The sequence below is a fragment of the Silurus meridionalis genome, chromosome 9 (assembly GCF_014805685.1).
Source record: "Silurus meridionalis isolate SWU-2019-XX chromosome 9, ASM1480568v1, whole genome shotgun sequence".
Taxonomy (NCBI): Eukaryota; Metazoa; Chordata; class Actinopteri; order Siluriformes; family Siluridae; genus Silurus; species Silurus meridionalis.
The window spans coordinates 1,991,220-2,012,144 of NC_060892.1; the positions used below are offsets into that span (position 1 = coordinate 1,991,220).

The following is a 20,925-nucleotide window of genomic DNA, read 5'->3' on the forward strand; positions in this document are numbered from 1 at the left end:
GGCGGGGCAGGGCAGGGCGGGGCAGGGCAGGGTGGGGCAGGGCGGGGCAGGGTGGGGCAGGGCTGCAGCTACAACATAGCACGTTATGTGTTTATAGGGACAATGCTTGATACACAAGAGTTGCGATAGAGCAAAGAAATAAATCTAAAAGTACTAAAGCTGATATCTAGGGTACTTCATGGACTTCTAGAGGTCCACTAGCAACTGGTGATGATGCCTTGGGTTGTATTATCACAGCCACCTTTGTTGTCAGTGTCGAGGTTGTTGGCTGTATTAGTTCCCACGTTATTGTATTTTATGACTGTTTGTATTGTTGCTGTCCACCGACTTCAGCTAGAAAGTGAAGTAATTCATTTGGGAATTTTCGCCAGTATTTTGGTATTAATAATAATTACAATAATTCATAATAAGATTTCAATTAAGATTTTAGGAGAAATAGAAGTTCTATTTGATCTATATTTCAAATACAAAACACAAAGCTGGGTTTCCATTCAAATACTTCACAAGAATTTTTTTCAAAAAGATCTAAAAGTGATAATATAAAAAGTTCATGTCAGTTTTTTCTGTTTTTCTGAGAGACAATGTGACGGTATGATTTGAGCAAACAAAACAAATCTATAAATGTTCAGATGTTCCACACAGCTGTACGTCCACTCGGCGTCCGGACAGTTCGTTTCTCTAAAACTTGTAAAAGTTGACAAATTTGTTCTTCACTAGCTGGAGATTTCTTTCTTTCTTTCTTTCTTTCTTTCTTTCTTTCTTTCTTTCTTTCTTTCTTTCTTTCTTTCTTTCTTTCTTTCTTTCTTGTGAGATCTTGTGATTTCTTTCTTTCTTTCTTTCTTTCTTTCTTTCTTTCTTTCTTTCTTTCTTTCTTTCTTTCTTTCTTGTGAGATCCTGTGATTTCTTTCTTTCTTTCTTTCTTTCTTTCTTTCTTTCTTTCTTTCTTTCTTTCTTTCTTTCTTTCTTTCTTTCTTTCTTTCTTTCTTGTGAGATCCTGTGATTTCTTTCTTTCTTTCTTTCTTTCTTTCTTTCTTTCTTTCTTTCTTTCTTTCTTTCTTTCTTTCTTGTGAGATCCTGTGATTTCTTTCTTTCTTTCTTTCTTTCTTTCTTTCTTTCTTTCTTTCTTTCTTTCTTTCTTTCTTTCTTTCTTTCTTTCTTGTGAGATCTTGTGATTTCTTTCTTTCTTTTTTCTTTCTTTCTTTCTTTCTTTCTTTCTTTCTTTCTTTCTTTCTTTCTTTCTTTCTTTCTTTCTTTCTTTCTTGTGAGATCTTGTGATTTCTTTCTTTCTTTCTTTCTTTCTTTCTTTCTTTCTTTCTTTCTCTTTCTTTCTTCTTTCTTCTTTCTTTCTTTCTTCTTCTTTCTTTCTTGTGAGATCTTGTGATTTCTTTCTTTCTTTCTTTCTTTCTTTCTTTCTTTCTTTCTTTCTTTCTTTCTTTCTTTCTTGTGAGATCTTGTGATTTCTTTCTTTCTTTCTTTCTTTCTTTCTTTCTTTCTTTCTTTCTTTCTTTCTTTCTTTCTTTCTTTCTTTCTTTCTTTCTTTCTTTCTTTGTCTAATGTCCCATTTGGACTCCACAGAACTTTCATCCACTTATTCATCATCCAGTTCTTGTGTTTCTCCTGTGCTTTGTTGCATAGAAACAAAAGGAACATGTATGTGTTTTAAAAACAATGAAGGCCGGCGTTTCCACACTTTCGACACGCGCTGTGTAGATTTAAACACGTGTTTTAATATGTGTGTGTGTTTTCACTGTAATCTGTACAGAGAACAAGATGGAATGAACGTATAGCCACGAAGGACTGTAGTGGTAATATAAATGAGAAAAAAAGGGAGCCGAGGAAGAGAAATGGAGACGAGCGAGAATGTGACAGTAGGCTGAACGAGAGATGAAAGGAGTGTGACAGAAACGGATGAAGAAAGCAGGGAGAAAAGCAGGGAGAGAGATAGAGATCACAAGCACAGACATGTAAATAATGTGAAGCACTCTGGAAAAAGCCGCTAACCCAGTGGGCTACATTTAGCCAGTTAAACCTGTCATGTACACAGAGACTTGTTTCGACAGCCATTGCCTTTATTTTCATGCATTTATAATTCCTCATGGCTCGGCCTCTCCCAATCCAGTACACAATGAAGTTTTTTTCTTCTGACTTTCAGCGAATGATTTATTTGGTGATGGCCATGAAATAGTGCTTCACCCTCATTAGAGATGGTGGATTAGTGAGTTATTTGCGACCGTAGTGCCGACGTGTTGTTCTATTTTTAATCTCAATCCAGTCACGTCAAATACAACATCTAGATTATATCATTATCAGCTCACAATTAAGCATCAAATATGCGCTTTATGGACAAAAGTCTGTGGACACCTGAGCATAGGGTTCCACTTTTCTGGGAAGATGTTCCACCAGATTTTGTGGAGATGCCGGAACAAGTATTGGGTCTCGTATTTCATGTGAACTAGACAATTATACAATTGTTGCCGGTTACAGGAAGAACCATGTTTGTTTGTTTTACACGTGGGACTGCACGCTGCACGGAGTGTGCTATAATGATATTTATTATTATTAATTGATCAATTCTATAATTCTATTTATTCATTGATATATTTATATTTATTTCATTTAGCACATTTATATGATTTAGTACTGTTTTTAGAGTGTTAGATTTGTTTTTTTTTTATATCCATTTTAAAGACTATTGGTTGATTAATCGCTTATTTGCAAATGCGAAATGGTGAATTGTTTTCTTGGCTACAGGACGTAGTGCAGTCCGTTTACCTGTAGTAACTGAATAATTCATGGTAGTTCATGAATAATAAGTTTTTCGGATACGTATCCGGACAGGAAGCCCGGATAAACAATTACTTAGAATTTGCATGATATGATCTTACGTTTCAGACTTCTGAGTGTGCCGTTTTTTTCCCTGCACAGGAAAACATGTCCATGTTGCCCATATTGTAATTACACATACAGAGGAATTGGTTTGAAATCAGGTCAAATTTGCCTGGAGTTTAATTTTACATTCCTCAGACCCTGCTAAGCGAGTTAACATATAGGAATGCCCTTTGTGTGTGTGTGTGTGTGTGTGTGTGTGTGACAGGTGCCTGGTCAGTCTACTGCTAATAATGTAAGTGGTATGCACGGTCACTCGATCACTGGGGTTCACTGGTGCAGTCTTGGTTTCGAGGTGGGATAAAAGGAAAGAGAGAGAGAGAGATAGAGAGGGAGGGAAGGATAGAAAGATAGAAAGAGAGAGAGGAGGAGGAGGGGTGGACAGGGGGATTAATGCACTGTTCTGCACTGTAACTCCCCTGGCCAGCTCATCTGTCTGATTCACACTGACACTCTCAGCTCTATCCAGGAACATTACTGCCACAGATTGCCCTTACGCCTACAGAGAGAGAGAGAGAGAGAGAGAGAATGGAGAGTGAGATAGAGAGATGAAGGCAGAGATAGAAAGAGAGAGAGAGATAGAGATGAAGGCAGAGATAGAAAGAGAGAGTGTGTGTGTGTGTGTGTGTGTGTGTGTGTGTGTGTGTGTGTGTAAGAGCGAGAGAGAGAGATGGTTGTTCAAAACAGCACTAAAAGAGGAAAAGGGAAAAACACAGGGATGAATACTGCTAGATTGAGGGCAGTAAGAAAAAGAGTGATAAATAACATAAAAGCACAGAGAGAGCAGAGGTGACAGAGAAATAATGATTAGAGCAGAGGAAGGATGAAGCGAGGCAGAGGGAGGGAGGGAGAGGAATGATGAAGTGACATCAGACATTGGACTGGATGTTGTGTTGGATGTTAGACTGGATGTTAGATTAGATATAATGTTGGATGTTCGATTGAATGCTGAATTGGATTTTAGATTGGATGTTGGGTTGGATGTTAAATTAGATGTTGGGTTGGGTGTTAGATTTGGTGCTGGATTGGATTTTATTTTAGATGTTGGGTTGGATGTTGGGTTGGATGTTAGATTAGATGTTGGATTGCATGTTAGATTAAATGCATTAGATTTTAGGTTGGATGTTAGATTAGATGTTGGGTTGGATTTTAGATTGAATGCTTAATTGGAATTTAGATTGGATGTTGGATTGGATGTTGGGTTAAATGTTAAATGGAATGTTAGACTGGATGTTTGATTGTATGTTAGACTGGGTGTTGGATTAGATGTTGGATTGGATGTTAGACTGGGTGTTGGATTAGATGTTGGATTGGATGTTAGACTGGGTGTTGGATTAGATGTTGAATTGGATGTTAGACTGGGTGTTGGAATTGATGTTGGATTGGATGTTAGACTGGGTGTTGGATTGGATGTACCCCATCCAGATGTTGGATTGAATGGGTATCATGTGAATCAATGAAGGATTGAAAGAATGAAGACACTGGTTAAAGTCTGCTGAAATAAGTAAATCATATCTTTGGAAATAATAAATGTAATGTAAATGTAAAATGTAAAACACAAACACACACACACACACACACACACACACACACACACACATTTTAATATAATTTCCCATTTATTAAATTTTTTTATCAATTTCATTTCTGCTAATTTAATTTATTACTCAATTTATTCAATATAATAAAAAAGGTGATTGGATTATTTTGATTTATTCTTCTTTATTTTTTTTATAAAATATTATAAAATGTTATTTAATATATAAATTAACCAAGCAGGCATTTTATTTAACATTTTATATAAACTGTTTAAATGTTGATGAGAAATGTTAATAATAATAAACTGCGAAAATAAAAAAAAACAAGCAGTTTTATGTTTTGCATTTCTTCCCCCGTAACCGTACCGACATTGAACATGAACCGTGACTTAAAACCCAAGGTACGTACCGAATCATGAATTTTGTGTACAGTTACAATATAGCATACTATACTGTACTGAGCATAAATCATACTTTATTTAAACTATACCCATACTTATACTATATTATTACCATACTATGTAATACCCTAGTGTACTACACTTATATCATACTAATACTATAATATACTATACTATACACTAATTACACTATATTATGTTAAACTTATTCCATACTATACTATACATATATACTATACTATACTATACTATATTATGTTAAACTTATTCCATACTATACTATATATACTATACTATACTATACCATAATTATACCATACTATACCATACTATACCATACATATACCCTACTATACATATATACTATACTATACTATATTATGTTAAACTTATTCCATACTATACTATACTTATACCCCACTATACTATACATACTATACTATACCATACCATACCATACCATACCATAATTATACTATACCATACCATACATATACCCTACTATACCATACCATACCATACCATACTATACTATACATATGCCCTACTATACTATAATATACTATACTATACCATACCATACTATACTATAATTATACCATACTATACCATACTATACTATACCATACTATACCATACCATACCATACATATACCCCACTATACTATACTATACTATGCTATACTATACTATGCTATACTATACTATACTATACCCTACTATACTATACCCTACTATACTATACATATACCCTACTATTCTATACTATACATATACCCTACTATACTATACTATACTATACCATACCATACTATACCATATACTATACCATACATATACCCCACTATACTATACTATACCCTACTATACTTATACCCTACTATACCATACATATACCCTACTATACCATACCATACCATACCATACTATACTATGCTATACTATACATATACCATACTATACATACTATACTATACTATAATTATACCATACTATACTATACCATACCATACATATACCCTACTATACATATATACTATACTATACTATAATTATACCATACTATACCATACTATACCATACATATACCCCACTATACTATACTACTATACTATACTATACCCTACTATTCTATACTATACATATACCCTACTATACTTATACCCTACTATTCTATACTATACATATACCCTACTATACTATACATATACTATACTATACCATACCATACCATACATATACCCCACTATACTTATAATCTCACTATTCTATACTATGCATATGCCCTACTATACTATACCCTACTATACCATACTATACATATATACTATACTATGCTATACTATACTATACTATACTATGCTATACTATGCTATACTATGCTATACTATACTATATTATGTTAAACTTATTCCATACTATACATACTATACTATACTATGCCCTACTATACTATACTATGCTATACTATGCTATGCTATACTATACTATGCTATGCTATACTATACTATACATATGCCTACTATACTATATACTATACTATACTATACTATGCTATACATATGCCTACTATACTATGCTATACTATGCTATACTATGCTATGCTATACTATACCATACCATACTATACATATGCCCTACTATACTATACATATGCCTACTATACTATATACTATACTATGCTATACTATACCATATACTATACCATACATATACCCTACTATACTATGCCCTACTATACTATACATATGCCTACTATACTATACTATACTATACCATATACTATACCATACCATACCATACATATACCCTACTATGCTATGCTATGCTGTGCTGTGCTATGCTATACATATGCCCTACTATTCTATACCATACATATACCCTACTATGCTATACTATACCATACATATACCCTACTATACTATACTATACTATACATATATACTATACTATACCATACTATACTATACATATGCCCTACTATACATATACTATACATACTATACTATACATACTATACTATACTATATATACTATACTATACTATACTATATACTATACTATGCCCTACTATACTATGCTATACTATACTATACTATGCTATACTATACTATACTATGCCCTACTATGCTATACCCTACTATTCTATACTGTGCATATGCCCTACTATTCTATACTATGCATATGCCCTACTATACTATGCTATACCCTACTATACATATAACCTATTATTCTATACTATGCATATACCCTACTATATTATACACATAGCCTACTATATTTTACTTTACTATACTATATTTGTATATATATATATATATATATATATATATATATATATATATATATATATATATATATATATATATACTGCACTTATATTATACTAATACCATATTATGCTTTATGATACTATAATAATATCATTTTATGTTAAAATTATACCATATTATACCGTATTATTCTATTCCTATAAAATATATATACTATAGTATACTTCTACCATATTATGCCTAATATCAGTATATATATATATATATATATATATATATATATATATATATATATATATATATATACTATATATATATATATATCCATACCATCCTGTACTATATATATATATATATATATATATATATATATATATATATATATATATATATATATATATCATAACAATTTACATGTCAATATAATCATTATGGAAGAGCTGTTTGGTAGTTGTTTATTCTCTAATATCAGATGTTTTCTGCTTAAATGATTAATAAGTCTGTAGGCTAGAAATGTGTTTGATGATGAGATCATGCCAGGCTTAATCTCTTTTGATGAGTGAAGTTTTTGTCCTGAACACACAATGCATCAGCCGCAATTCATATTCCTGTTTACAATGGCCTCTCTGAAACATCACAACATGAAGTGTTTAAAAAAAAAGACTTCAGTGCACTTCATTTAATGCAAATGAACATCGACTGATTGGCATCTCCATGGTCCAAGTCTGTGTGGTTAATGTAATCGGATATTCAGCACACACTTGTGCTGTAAAAATGTTTCTCAGTAGTAGTGCTAACTGCTTAAAATGGTCACACCGTTTGGATTTGTGGTGAGGACTCATTAAGCACAGCTTAAGTGCATTTGTTTGTGCGATTATTAAAAGTGGCTCTGATTGAATGGAGGTCACTGGGTATTGGTTCAGTTTGTTAATGACAGAAGACACTTGAAGTTTGTGTTGAGAATAAAGTCACAGCTCCATGGTAAACATTTTAAAAAGGTTATGAGTTTATGTAAATGTGAGCGGGCTGTAACACCACTGTTCATGCATTGTGCCAGTTCTGCTGTGTAGATATGGGAACTTCATACCACACAGAAAACAACATCTAATGACCTCTGGCATTTATGCTACACAACTGTCTTCATCGAAGCTTTAACCTAGGGATGCATGAGTGTCGTATTTAGCCAGGAGATTACAAAAAGGGCGTGTATTAGGTGTCTATCACCGCTAAACAGTGAGCCGTTAATTATTAAGTATTGCTAACACCAGGCTGCCTTGCTGTTTTCTGACTGCTGGATGGAGGACGTCTGGGGAAAAGAATGATCTGGTTAAGGTTACACAAGGTTTCTTTTTTGTTTTTTCACTTCTTATCAAAGAAAAGGTAACTTTGCATTTCCATCAGATGTAATTAGACATCACATGTTCACCTAAGATCACCTGCATCTAACCCGGCATGTATATATATATATATATCTCAGTATATTCACGTATATACTGTACATATACACACCATTTAGATTTTTTGTACATATGCTCATAAGAAATAGCAATAAAAAGGAAAAAAGAGAGAAAACTATGTACATGTAGGGAGTGATTTTTATTTACATTATAAATTTGATTCAAATATAAAATCACATCTGTAAGATGTTGCCTATTTATTCAATTTTTCCCAGTATAACCTTGAATTGTTCCAGTTTATGATTTACAATTTTGCTCCATTATCTAAATGTTCATTGCGATGTTCATCCATGCATTCAGGGTAGGACTCTGATGCAGAGAACATTTATTGGTAAAACAAAATTTAACAGCCATCAGCAAAAATGCATTAAATATTTATCACCTATTCACCATTTCTGGGGTATTTTACCAAAAAGTAAGATTTTACTGTCACACAATTAAAAATATCCCGTAATGCAATATGTATTGTTCTTCAGTAATCCTTAATAATATAGCAATAATATGCGTTTTTGGTTTCCTTAGTTGCTACAACATACAGAATGTTTGCTACCCTGGTGGGATTTCTGATGGGGTGTAATAAAACATCTAGTCAAGTTTTTCCCTCCATTTCTGTGACTTGGGGCATTTGCATTGATTTTTCCATATTATTGTCCATTCTTCCTCTGTTATAATTATCTCTCCTTCCTTCTCCCACTTCACTGATCACTTCATTCTTATATTAAGTCATGTGTTTTACGATTTAACAGACATTTGTATATGCATGAAATGATTCCACTATAAACATCTGAGTTATATGTTTTTTTTTCTGAATAATTCTATTGTGCATGTCCTCGTCTCATCCACGTCCATCTTCATATTAACAAAATGCCACATCTGTGTGTCTATAAAAATGGCTGCTGTTTTCATATTAGGAAAAAAAAATTACTTTTAATTTATAATATGATACATACACCATAATATCCTATACTTAGACCATACTTTATACTTTTCTTATACCATATGTATACTAGGCTTTGGTTTACAGTAACCCCCCGCTTTACCGCGGTTCGCATCTCGCACCATCGGTTTTACTGTACTGGTCTAGTGGTTAGGATGCGCCGTTCTCACCGCTGCGGCCCGGGTTCGATCCCCGGTCAGGGAACCAACCCCAGCCACTCTTAGTGCCGGTCCCAAACCCGGATAAATGGGGAGGGTTGCGTTAGGAAGGGCATCCAGCGTAAAAACATGTGCCAAATCAAACATGCGGATGATCCGCTGCGGCGCCCCCTAATGGGAGAAGCTAAAAGAAAGTTTTATACTTATACAATACTTATGCTACATTTATATTTTAGTTAGGGCTGTGCAATATGGACAAAATAATCATATTGCGATTTTCTTCACGATTTTGACAATTGTTTTTGCTTTTTCAAACTTTTTTAAACATGCTTTTTCTAAATGTATTCAGTGCACAAGAAGTAACTGAGTTTTTCAGTGCACACATTTCACAATGAAATAACTGTACAGTAGTACTAACTGCTTGATAAACAAAACTGTAATAAATTGTCTTAAAAACAGACATGAAATAAATTAAGATGAACTAACCTCATCTCCAGTCATAACAATAAATAAAAACTAACAGAAATCAAAACCAAAAACAGATTGCTCTCTTAAAGGTTTTTTGCAAGAAAAACCAGCATGTCCACCATATCTGTGGTCGTGGCGTAGTATTTCACCTGCTTGAGCTTGTATTCAACGCCCGCCTTACATTTCTCATTCATTTCGGGAATAGCAAATCGTGTGAAATGAGTGCGAGATGGCAGCTGGTATCTTTTGTCGAGTGTTTGTATTAGTCTTTGGAAGCCGTCTTTACTGAAGATGTGCGGGCATCATATATATTAGGTGACCGCGTCGGTAATTTCTTTGTGCCGTTTTGATCCTTTCTCATAAAACATGGCGCTTGCAAATGCTTGAACAATGCATACGTTGACATGCATTGATCATGCAGTTTTTTATGGCGCTGTTTTAAGTGTTGGAACAGATTTGTAGTATTGCTCCGTTTCATTGGAATAATCATTCCACAAGTCTTGCAAATTACCTTGCTCTGTGACACATCCTCTCTCCTGAATCCAAAATACTCCCAAACGACTGACGTTGAATTTCTCTTTGGCACCAAATCATTTTTATTTTGACCTGCATCCATATTTTATGTTCTTTCCTCCGCTTCGTCGTGCGCTGCGTGAGCTCTGATTGGTTAACGTCTTAAAAACATGCGCACAAGAACGTATTCTGAATAAAAATATAAATAAATTAATAGATAAAATCGCAGCCTTATGCGGTTTAGAAATCGCATGTGCTTAAATCGCGATTTTTTTGCGATTGCGATTAATTGCACAGCCCTAATTTTAGTTATATTAGAATCAGGCTGTGCATTTCCCACCTAGACCTCCAGTGTAGCCCTACGTGAATCGATTCACTTCTGAATACCGTCATTGTGACGCTACAGAGCGCATCACTATTACAGAGAAATGCAGTACAACAGAGTGCTGCATCAAAAACAGCTATTAAATGCATAATATATTAAAGCTTGTGCAGTTTGCTACAGATGTGGGTTGCGAGCTCTGACTAGTGCACTCTTTGACCATCCAAACAAAGGATGTGCAAATGCTGACGTTACCGTATGCCTGCTAGCTGGCCCTGGGAAACTCAAAAAGGTTAAAGCAGCAGCTTCAGGCAACATTAAGGCTACGCTACAGGACGTTTGCTGATTCTGAAGGTCAGATTTTTTTTACTTTGGCAATTATTATGTTATATTACACTCATACAGTCAACCCCCGATAATTCACGGTTCGGAACTCACAGGTTTCCCATTAGGGGTCGCTACAGCGGACCATCCGCATGTTTGATTTGGCACATGTTTTTACGCTGGATGCCCTTGTGTTTACCAGTCGAACTTGGCTGTAACAGTTTCCCTCTGACCAACCAATCAGAGGACGGAAAAATGCTGACGCTATTCTGGGCCAGCGATCTGCCCTGTGAGGCGAATATGAAATCTGATTGGTTAAAGAAACAGATCCTTTGGTAATATTCTCAATGGTAAAAAGTCCAGCAGTACTGATGTGAAGGCTTTGGGCAGATTAGATTGACACGGCAGCACATAGAGACTGAAATCTGTTTGGACAAAAAATCTAACATCCACATACACGTACTGGAAGAAGTGCAGCCGAGAGAAACGCTACGAAATGAAGAGAATAAACTGGGAATAAATGAATAAAATTTTGGAACAGATATTAGTATTTAGGTTGTAAATGTAGGTCAGTGCTTCTGATAGTGTTTAGTCCAGCAGAGAAGGATTTACTGACCCTCACCGCCCACCACTGATACTTACACTATACTATACACTTACACCCTACTATATTATATGCCATACTGCAGACTGTACTTACTTTCTTTATGTCTATTTTGTAACAGTTATTTAAGCGTAAGTAAATGTACAGATCCAATTGGTCACTTCAGGTTTAAATCCAAAGATTTCAGCAGATATCAGTTCACCTCGTATCATTCATAGCGTTAGCATCGAGCTGTTTCAGTAGCTGAACCTCAGGATTGGGTGGTAATAATTCTGTTTCTCCTCTCTGCCTCTGAAGATTTTCTGTTAGGAATTTCCCTTTATACAACAAGAAGCTAGAAACAGGTTCACTTGTCTGAAGCCTAAAAGATAGATGAAGATAAATAAAATATTCACGCTGCAGTTTAATGTGATTCAGTGCCGAATAAATCCTCATGAATTGGTTCAACAGTAGCAGAATTGCAGCAAAACCTCTCACAGCAGAAGAAATCCCAAATAGTAGGTCAGTCACAACTGAGCATGTGTGTGTTTTTTAATTTTTTATGAAATGGCACAATCACCATCTCACCCCGTCGCCTGGGTATCACCTCTTGGAAAAAATGAGAACAATATTATATATTTAGCTCAGATTATACTACTTTATTGCTCACCCCCCAAAATCCAAACCAAACACACACACACACACACACACACACACACACATGCACGTTGAGTGAGGAATGTTCGCGCATCGCTACTGGACACAGCAGCAGTACATTTGGACAGCAAACAGCTGCCAAGATGGAACCAGAGGACACTTAACACACTCATTAGACCGTAGGACCCATTAGACTGTGTATACACACACACACACACACACACACACACACACACACACACACATATATTCATGCACACACTGCAGTATCAGCATAAGGGCAGGCTTAGCCGTGCTGAACCGTGCTACATCCACCGCATGCCGTGTTCAATCTGCTCCCAACTCAATACACACACACACACACACACACACACACACACACACACACAATGAAAGCAGTGATATGTAAGGTGGATTATGTACCTTTAAAAAATGTAGTGGCTGATACCAAGAGCTACAACCTCATATTCCCTACTATGGAACTCTTTTTGGATATATATAAGTACAGGTACACTTTAATGCCAAAAGTATTGGGACACAAAAACCTGTTCTGATCTCAACCCACATCGTTACCTGACTTTACTAACAGCCTTGCAGCTGAATGAATCTCCATTGATCTCCACAAAATCTAGTGGAACAGCTTCCCAGAAGAGTAGAGGTTATTATAACAGCGAATGATGAATGAAATGTTTAAAAAAAGAAAAAAAAGCACTTACTGTACCGATATTATGCTGAGGTGTCCACAAACACATGTTCTGTATGTAGAGAAGCGGTAAAGTAGGTGCAAATGAACGTTTTCTCCGTTTGTGTTCAAATATACATTTTTGTTAAATATATGTGTGGCACAATTATTGGCACCCTTTAAGTCAGTCCTTTGTGAGTGTTCTGTAATGCCTGGAGAATACATGCCACAGGAATCTGAGACCATCTCTCCATGCAAAAATCTCTCAGATCCTTCAAATGTCAAGGTCCATGCTGGTGGAATCTCCTGGAGCACCCTGACAGGAAATACAGCTATTCTCCCAAACCTTAACTCCATGTTCCCTCATTAACTGAGTTTAACAAATTTATTCAAGTGTGTTTGTGTTGTTTATTTTTCTAATAGTGATGGATAAAGAGTGAATCTACTATATAAATGCAAATCTTATTACGACAAACAAACAATAAAATCACATTTTAAATACATTTCAGTCAGTAGAACATGAGACTTTCAATCTTAGGGTCGTGAGTTCGAGTCCCCCGTTGAGCGACTGTTGTTTCCAGCTCTCTCTAGAGAAGCAAAACGTTTTCCTACGAAGGGCCAACAATAAAACTCAACTGAAGGCAGGGGTCCATTTGCAGAGGGGTATGTAAGATCATGGCTGGCACCCTCCCTCAATGCACCTAAAAAAACGAGGGGTAAATACACAAATAAATACACTATATGCAATGGCGCCCCCTATGTGTGGCGCTGCATATAATGCGTACCCGATTTTTGCCCTCTGACTGAAGGCCGTGGGTCGAAAATAAACCTTTAATTGAACTGTTGTACATTATAATAAATACGTTCTTAGAATATTTCTAAATTATTAAAGTAATGAATTGAAAACATTACTTTCATTTGAAAGCATTGAAGCGATCCAGTTTATAGTACAATAGAATTCAATGTACAGTACATTCAAGCTTTAAGATTCCAAACCTTTTGCTTGTTATTTCAGTTCAATTCAATTTATGTAGCACTTTAACAATAGACACTGCCCCAAAGAAGCTTTTTCAGAAATAAATACTTGTATAAATGTATAAATGAATCCAAGTTTATCCCTAATCAGGCGACAGTGGTGAAGGAAAAACTCCCTGAGACTTCATGAGGAAAAAAACTTTGAGAGGAACCAGACTCAAAAGATAACATTGAAGTAAACTTATTGATAGAGACTTCAAAGCACTTTGTAAGTCGCTCTGGATAAAGGCGTCTGGCGATGCCATCAATGTTAATATTATCAGATCAGAACAATCATCGTACCTGTACTTATTCGATTTAATTTACAGGAAATTTTAATACATTTCATTTTCTGAAACGGTCAAATTGTGTCTCCATAGCAACTGCACACGGTGTCATATCGATAGAAATTGTCGCCCCTTGTGACCTGGTGGCATCTTTTCCACACCCTGGTCCTGGGTTGGGAATTTTTGGATTATTTAGAAACTGCATGTAGTAAATGTAGAATGCAGCAATTCCTCTGACACTGACAGAATGAACCAGTTTTCCAGATTTTTTACGTTTTTGCCTCTGTGAAATCTCCCACACAGAGCCGGCCTCCTATAAACATTAATACCGTGGTGTTATGAGATTTAGAATGAAACCCAGCGAGTCCTAAACTAGCGAGCGGACGCCTACGCCGGAGCTCCTGAGTATCCGATGATGAGTTGAAGTGTTGATGAATTCTAAAGGACATGCCTGTTTTTTTGGAATCTCAAATGAGAAGAGAATTTCTGCCGAATGTGTGAATGGATGGGATTTGGTTTTAAAATAGGATCTGCGTCGTTTATTTATTTCTTTTTTTAATACGGTACGTTTCTGTTGTAACGTCACGCCGCTGGACAACACAGTTCAGGCACAGGGACATAGGGTGGCCTCGGTATGAAGTGTTAACGTGGTTCTGAAGGTCGTGCTGTAGGCAGGAGGTGGGCTTGGTGCGGGGAGGGGAGGGGGTGTCTGACTGATGGCTATGGTCTCGCTCAAGGTTGCTGAACAGGACTGAGCCATTAGGAAGTGTGTTTAAGACTTCACACTCTATTAACAGTAATATAGGAGCTATAGTGCTCAGTGCTTTTACGGTATTATACACTTTCAGACCTGCAGTGTCTGTGTGTGTGTGTGTGTGTGTGTGTGTGTGTGTGTGTGTGTGTGTGTGTACTTCAGACCATATATTTCAAGTAACAACCAGAGGTGTAAAGATCCACTGTATGGGCAAATGTATGTGGACACCTGACCATAGGAGAACCTCCACTCTTCTGGGAAGATGTTCCACTAGATTTTTTTGAAAAATTTTTTTTTGGAGATTTATTCAGCCATAAGCATGTTAGTAAAATCATGTAATGATGTAGGTGAGGTGAGAAGGCCTGGGGTGCAGTCAAAGCTCCATAAAAGGAGATCTTTCACTCCATCCCATGTCAAGGATATCTTCATCGAGCTGGCTTTGTGCCCTTTGTGTCTGCATATGCTGGAATATGTTTGGGTCCCGTAGTTGAAGTGAACTAGACAAAGTCATCCTAGACAACTGTTTGCCTCCGAGTTTATGGTAAATGTCATCACCTGATAAAGGATGTGTTCATGGCGCATGTCAAAATGGTGAAAGAGCGCCTCCTAGGTGTGGCCTGTATTAAATCTTCAAGTAATGCACCTCAGCCACTGCAGAGAGTCAGCTGCCCTGGACACACATCCACTCATCCTCCTTCACAGAGTATCATTTCTTCATCAAGTGGCTGGTCTTGTTCTAATGCCAAATCCCCCCCTCCCCCCAAAAAAACCAAAAAACATTAATAAGGAATGACACTTGTTCATGTTTCTTTCTTTTCTTTTTATCTCGTTCCTGCTTCTCTGTATATCTACCAGTCTCAGTGTTAGGGGAGTGGCCATTACATTACATTTACATAATGGAATTTGGATCAGATGCCCTTATCCAGAGCATCTTAAGGGTCGAGGGCCTTGCTCAAGGGCCCAGTGATGCCAGCTTGGTCGGGTGGTACTGGGATTTTAACTCATGACCTTCCTGGTCCAAAGTCCAATGTTTTAACCAGTGAGCAACCACTTCCCAATTACACATCACATCACATTGAAGTTTTCTCTCGTGAGATGAATCGTATGATATGATTATACCGTATCGCAACGTGTCAACTTGAATAGGAAATAAATTCCATGCACTTTCAGTAGTATACAGTGCCCCCCATTAATATTGGCACCCTGGGGAAATATGAGCAAGAAAAGGCTGTGAAAGGCTGTGAAATATTGCTTAATCTTTTGTTAAAAAAAAATACCCAGTTCTTATGAAGATCAATCTCGGATCCTTTGCCATGCATTTTCCAACCTCATCAGGAATTAGCTGAGAAGGGTATGCCCAGTAACCATCGTGCAGTTCTGCTCCACTCTATACATTCTGTATCATCTGGATAATTAGAACCGTATAGAAATATCTACATATCATCTTTATATACACTGTGCAAAATTCTTGTACAGCTGTTCATATTTCATATTGTACATTTATATATCCCATATTTTTTAACGTATATTGTGCCTTACACGCATATTGCTATAATCAAAATTTATATATATATATATCTTCTTCTTCTTTCGGCTGCTCCCATTAGAGGTTGCCACAGCGGATCATCCGTCTCCATATCACCCTGTCCTCAACATCTGCCTCTTTCACACCAACTACCTGCATGTCTTCCCTCACCACATCCATAAACCTCCTTCTTGGCCTTCCTCTTTTCCTTCTACCTGGTGGCTCCATCCTCAGCATTCGTTTACCAATATAATTCATGTCCCTCCTTTGCACATGTCCAAACCATCTCAATCTCGCCTCCCTCACCTTGTCACCAAAACGTCCTACATGCGCTGTCCCTCTAGTAAACTCATTTCTAATCCTGTCCATCGTCGTCACTCCCAACGAAAACCTTAACATCTTCAGCTCTGCTGCCTCCAGCTCCATCTCCTGTATTTTACTCAATGCCACTGTCTCTAAACCATACAACATCTCAGGTCTCACCACAGTCCTATAAACTTTCCTTTCATTCTTGCAGATACTCTTCTATCACAAATCACTCCTGCTATCACTCTTCTCCACCCACTCCACCCTGCCTGCACTCTTTTCTTTACTTCTCTAACACACTCTCCATTACTTTGCACTGTTGACCCCAGGTACCTGAACTCCTCCACCTTCTCCACCTCTTCTCCCTGCAACCGCACCACTCCACTGCCCTCATTCTCATTCACACACATGTACTCTGTCTTACTCCTACTGACTTTCATTCCCCTTCTCTCCAACGCATATCTCCACCTCTCCAGGCTCTTCTCAACCTGCTCCCTACTCTCACCACAAATCACAATATCACCATATCGGCATGAAACCATACTGTTGCTCACAGATGGTCACCTCTTCTCTCAGCCTGGCTTCCACTACTCTTTCCCATAACTTCATGGTGTGACTGATCAACTTAATTCCTCTGTAGTTACTGCAAGACTGCACATCTCCTTTATGCTTAAAGATCGGTACCAGCACACTCCTTCTCCATTCCTCAGGCATCTTCTCACCTTCCAAAATCCTGTTAAACAACCTGGTCAAAAACTCCACTGCCATCTCTCCTAAACATCTCCACGCTTCTACCGGTATGTCATCTGGTCCAACCGACTTTCCACTCTTCATCCTCTTAATCGCTGCTCTCACTTCCTCCTTACTAATCCTATCTACATCCTGCTTCACCAACTCCACATCATCCAACCTTCTCTCTCTGATTTTCCTCATTCATCAGCTGCTCAAAATACTCCTCCACCTTCTCAACACACTCTCCTCACTAGTCAACACATTTCCTCTCCATCCTTTACTGCTCTAACTTGCAGTACATCCTTCCCAGCTCGGTCCCTCTGTCTGGCCAATCGGTATAAATTCTTTTCTCCTTCCTTAGTGTCCAACCTCTCATACAGCTCCTCATATACCTTTTCCTTGGCTTTCGCCACATCTCTCTTTACCTGCTGCCGAATCTCCTTGTACTCCTGCCTACTTTTCTCATCACTCTGTCTATCCCACTTCTGTTTTGCCAACCTCTTTCTTCTTATGTTCTCCTGCACTTCCTCATTCCACCACCATGTCTCCTTGTCTTGCTTTCTATTTCCAGATGTCACACCAAGTACTTTTCTAGCTGCCTCCCTCATCACTCCTGCAGTAGTTCCCCAATCATCCAACACCTCTTCAACACCACCGAGCTCCTGTCTGACCTCTTCCCTGAACCTCACACTACACTCATCCTCTTTAAGTTTCCACCATCTTATTCTTCTTTCAGTCCTCACTCTCCTCCTCTTCTTCTTCGCCTCCAAAACCATCCTACAGACCACCATCCGATGCTGTCTAGCTACACTGTCCCCTGCCAACACCTTACAGTCTCCAATCTCCTTCAGATTGCATCTCCTCCATAGCACATAGTCCACCTGTGTGCACCTTCCTCCACTCTTATACGTCACCCTATGATCCTCCTTCTTCTTAAAATAAGTGTTCACCACTGCCATTTCCATCCTTTTAGCAAAATCTACCACCATCTGCCCTTCCACATTCCTCTCCTTAAAACCATACCTACCATCACCTCCTCATCACCTCTGTTCCCTTCACCTACATGCCCATTAAAGTCTGCCCCAATTACCAATCGTTCTTTCCTAGGTACACCATCTACCACTTCATCTAATTCACTCAAGAATTTTTCCTTCTGCTCCTCTCACAGCCAACTTGTGGAGCATAGGCACTGATGACATTTATCATCATCCCTTCAACTTCCACCTTCACGATCATCACCCTATCAGAAACTCTCTTCACCTCCACTACACTCTTACTGTACTCTTCCTTCAGAATCACCCCTACACCATTTCTCTTTCCATCCACACCATGATAAAACAGTTTAAATCCACCTCCAATGTTCCTGGCCTTACTCCCTTTCCACTTGGTCTCCTGAACACACAGCATATCTACCTTTCTCCTCTCCAGCATATCAGCTATCTCTCTCCCTTTACCCGTCATAGTACCAACATTTAAAGTACCTACCCGAACCTCCACCCGAACCTTTCCTACACTGCTCCTTTCCCTGCCGTCTCTGTAGACGTCTTTCTTCTCTCCTTCTCCTCCTTCGGCCAACAGTAGCCCAATTTCCACCAGTACCCTGTCAGCTAACGATACCTGTGGCGGTCGTTGTAAACCCGGGCCTCGACCGATCCGGTATGAAATTCTCATTTGTGATCCGCATATTTGATTTGGCACATGTTTTTACGCTGGATGCCCTTCCTAACGCAACCCTCCCCATTTACCCGGGCTTGGGACCGGCACTAAGAGTGCACTGGCTTGTGCATCCATAATGGCTGGGTTTTATATATATATATATATATATATATATATATATATATACACAGTGAGATACTCTTGTGTCAGCACGTGTCAGAATAGCAGACGTTGTAACTCACGTGGTCAGAACAGTACCGGTTGCACAGCTCCTGATGTACACAAGAAGATGTCTTTTGACACACTTAAGGTGTGACTTACGAAGGACGGTGCTCCCTGTGACTGTGCGTGCAGCCTTGTGCTGCCATCTGTTGGCGTGTTACAAAACTAGTCTCGAAACTTTTTGATACCACCTCGTATATATGCACATTTTTTTGTGTACCTGTATTATGCAATGACAATACATTTCTTTCTATCTGTCTGTCTGTCTGTCTGTCTGTCTGTCTGTCTGTCTGTCTGTCTGTCCGTCCGTCCGTCCGTCTGTCTGTCTTATTGGACTTCACTGTATTTAGAGAAAGAGTAAGAGTAGGAAAGTTATGGTCTATGCAGGATACAGCTGAGTGTGTATTGGGGCTGTGGATTTAAAGGGAAGGAGTGTATTTGTGTGGAAATTATGTTAGGGGAAAAAAACGCAGCTAGTATCATCTTACGTCTGCCAAAAGTCTAGCTTTGGAAATATCGTTCCGGTTATTTTTGGGAATGCTGTTAATGGAATACGGAACACTTCTAGCTTTGGGAATACTATAACCAATTACGGTGGTGCCCATAAAAGTGCTTTGAATGAAATCCAGAAAGCCATGGAATGTAATCTTTCCTGAAATGAGTTTGTATTGCAGCGAAATTTGAGGACAATCTACTGTCATGACGAGGGAAAATAGTTACTTTGTGTGGCTTGGAATTATTTTGGGGGAAAAAAATTAGAATTGTGCTTCTTTGTTCGTGTCTGGTGTTTCTGACGTGGGTTCAGGACGACGGGGTAGAAAAGGTAGAAATGTTGGGGGTGCACTTTATATAATGATAGAGAAGGAGAGATAGAGAGAAAGTGAGAAAAGATCAGAGGAGCTGCGCAGGAGAGTCTGATAAGGAGACAGAGTGAGAAATGATCAAGTGAGCGAAATGGGAGAAAAAAGAGCAGCGCTGAATTGAATCGCACATAGAGACGAGTGGAGGGAGGGAAGGAGGGAGGGAGAGGGAAGGAGGGTGAGGGAACAAGTGAGTGTGGGTGTGACGGAAAGGAAGAAAGAAAGGAAAAGAGAGAAAAAGAGAAAGAGAGAGAGAGAGAGAAAGAACAGTTGAGTCAGATTTCATCTCCATCACTCACACTGTGCTGCATGTCTGCCTGCTGAGACTGAGTGTGTCACCAAGACCAATTCATCACACACACACACACAC

At 38.0% G+C, this 20,925-nt stretch overlaps 1 protein-coding gene across 5 annotated transcripts in view; it reads left to right on the plus strand.

The window, feature by feature from the left end:
• tle2b (TLE family member 2, transcriptional corepressor b) overlaps positions 1-20,925 on the plus strand; it is a 79,297-nt gene that overhangs the window by 15,928 nt on the left and 42,444 nt on the right. The gene's annotated exons all lie outside the window — the stretch shown is intronic.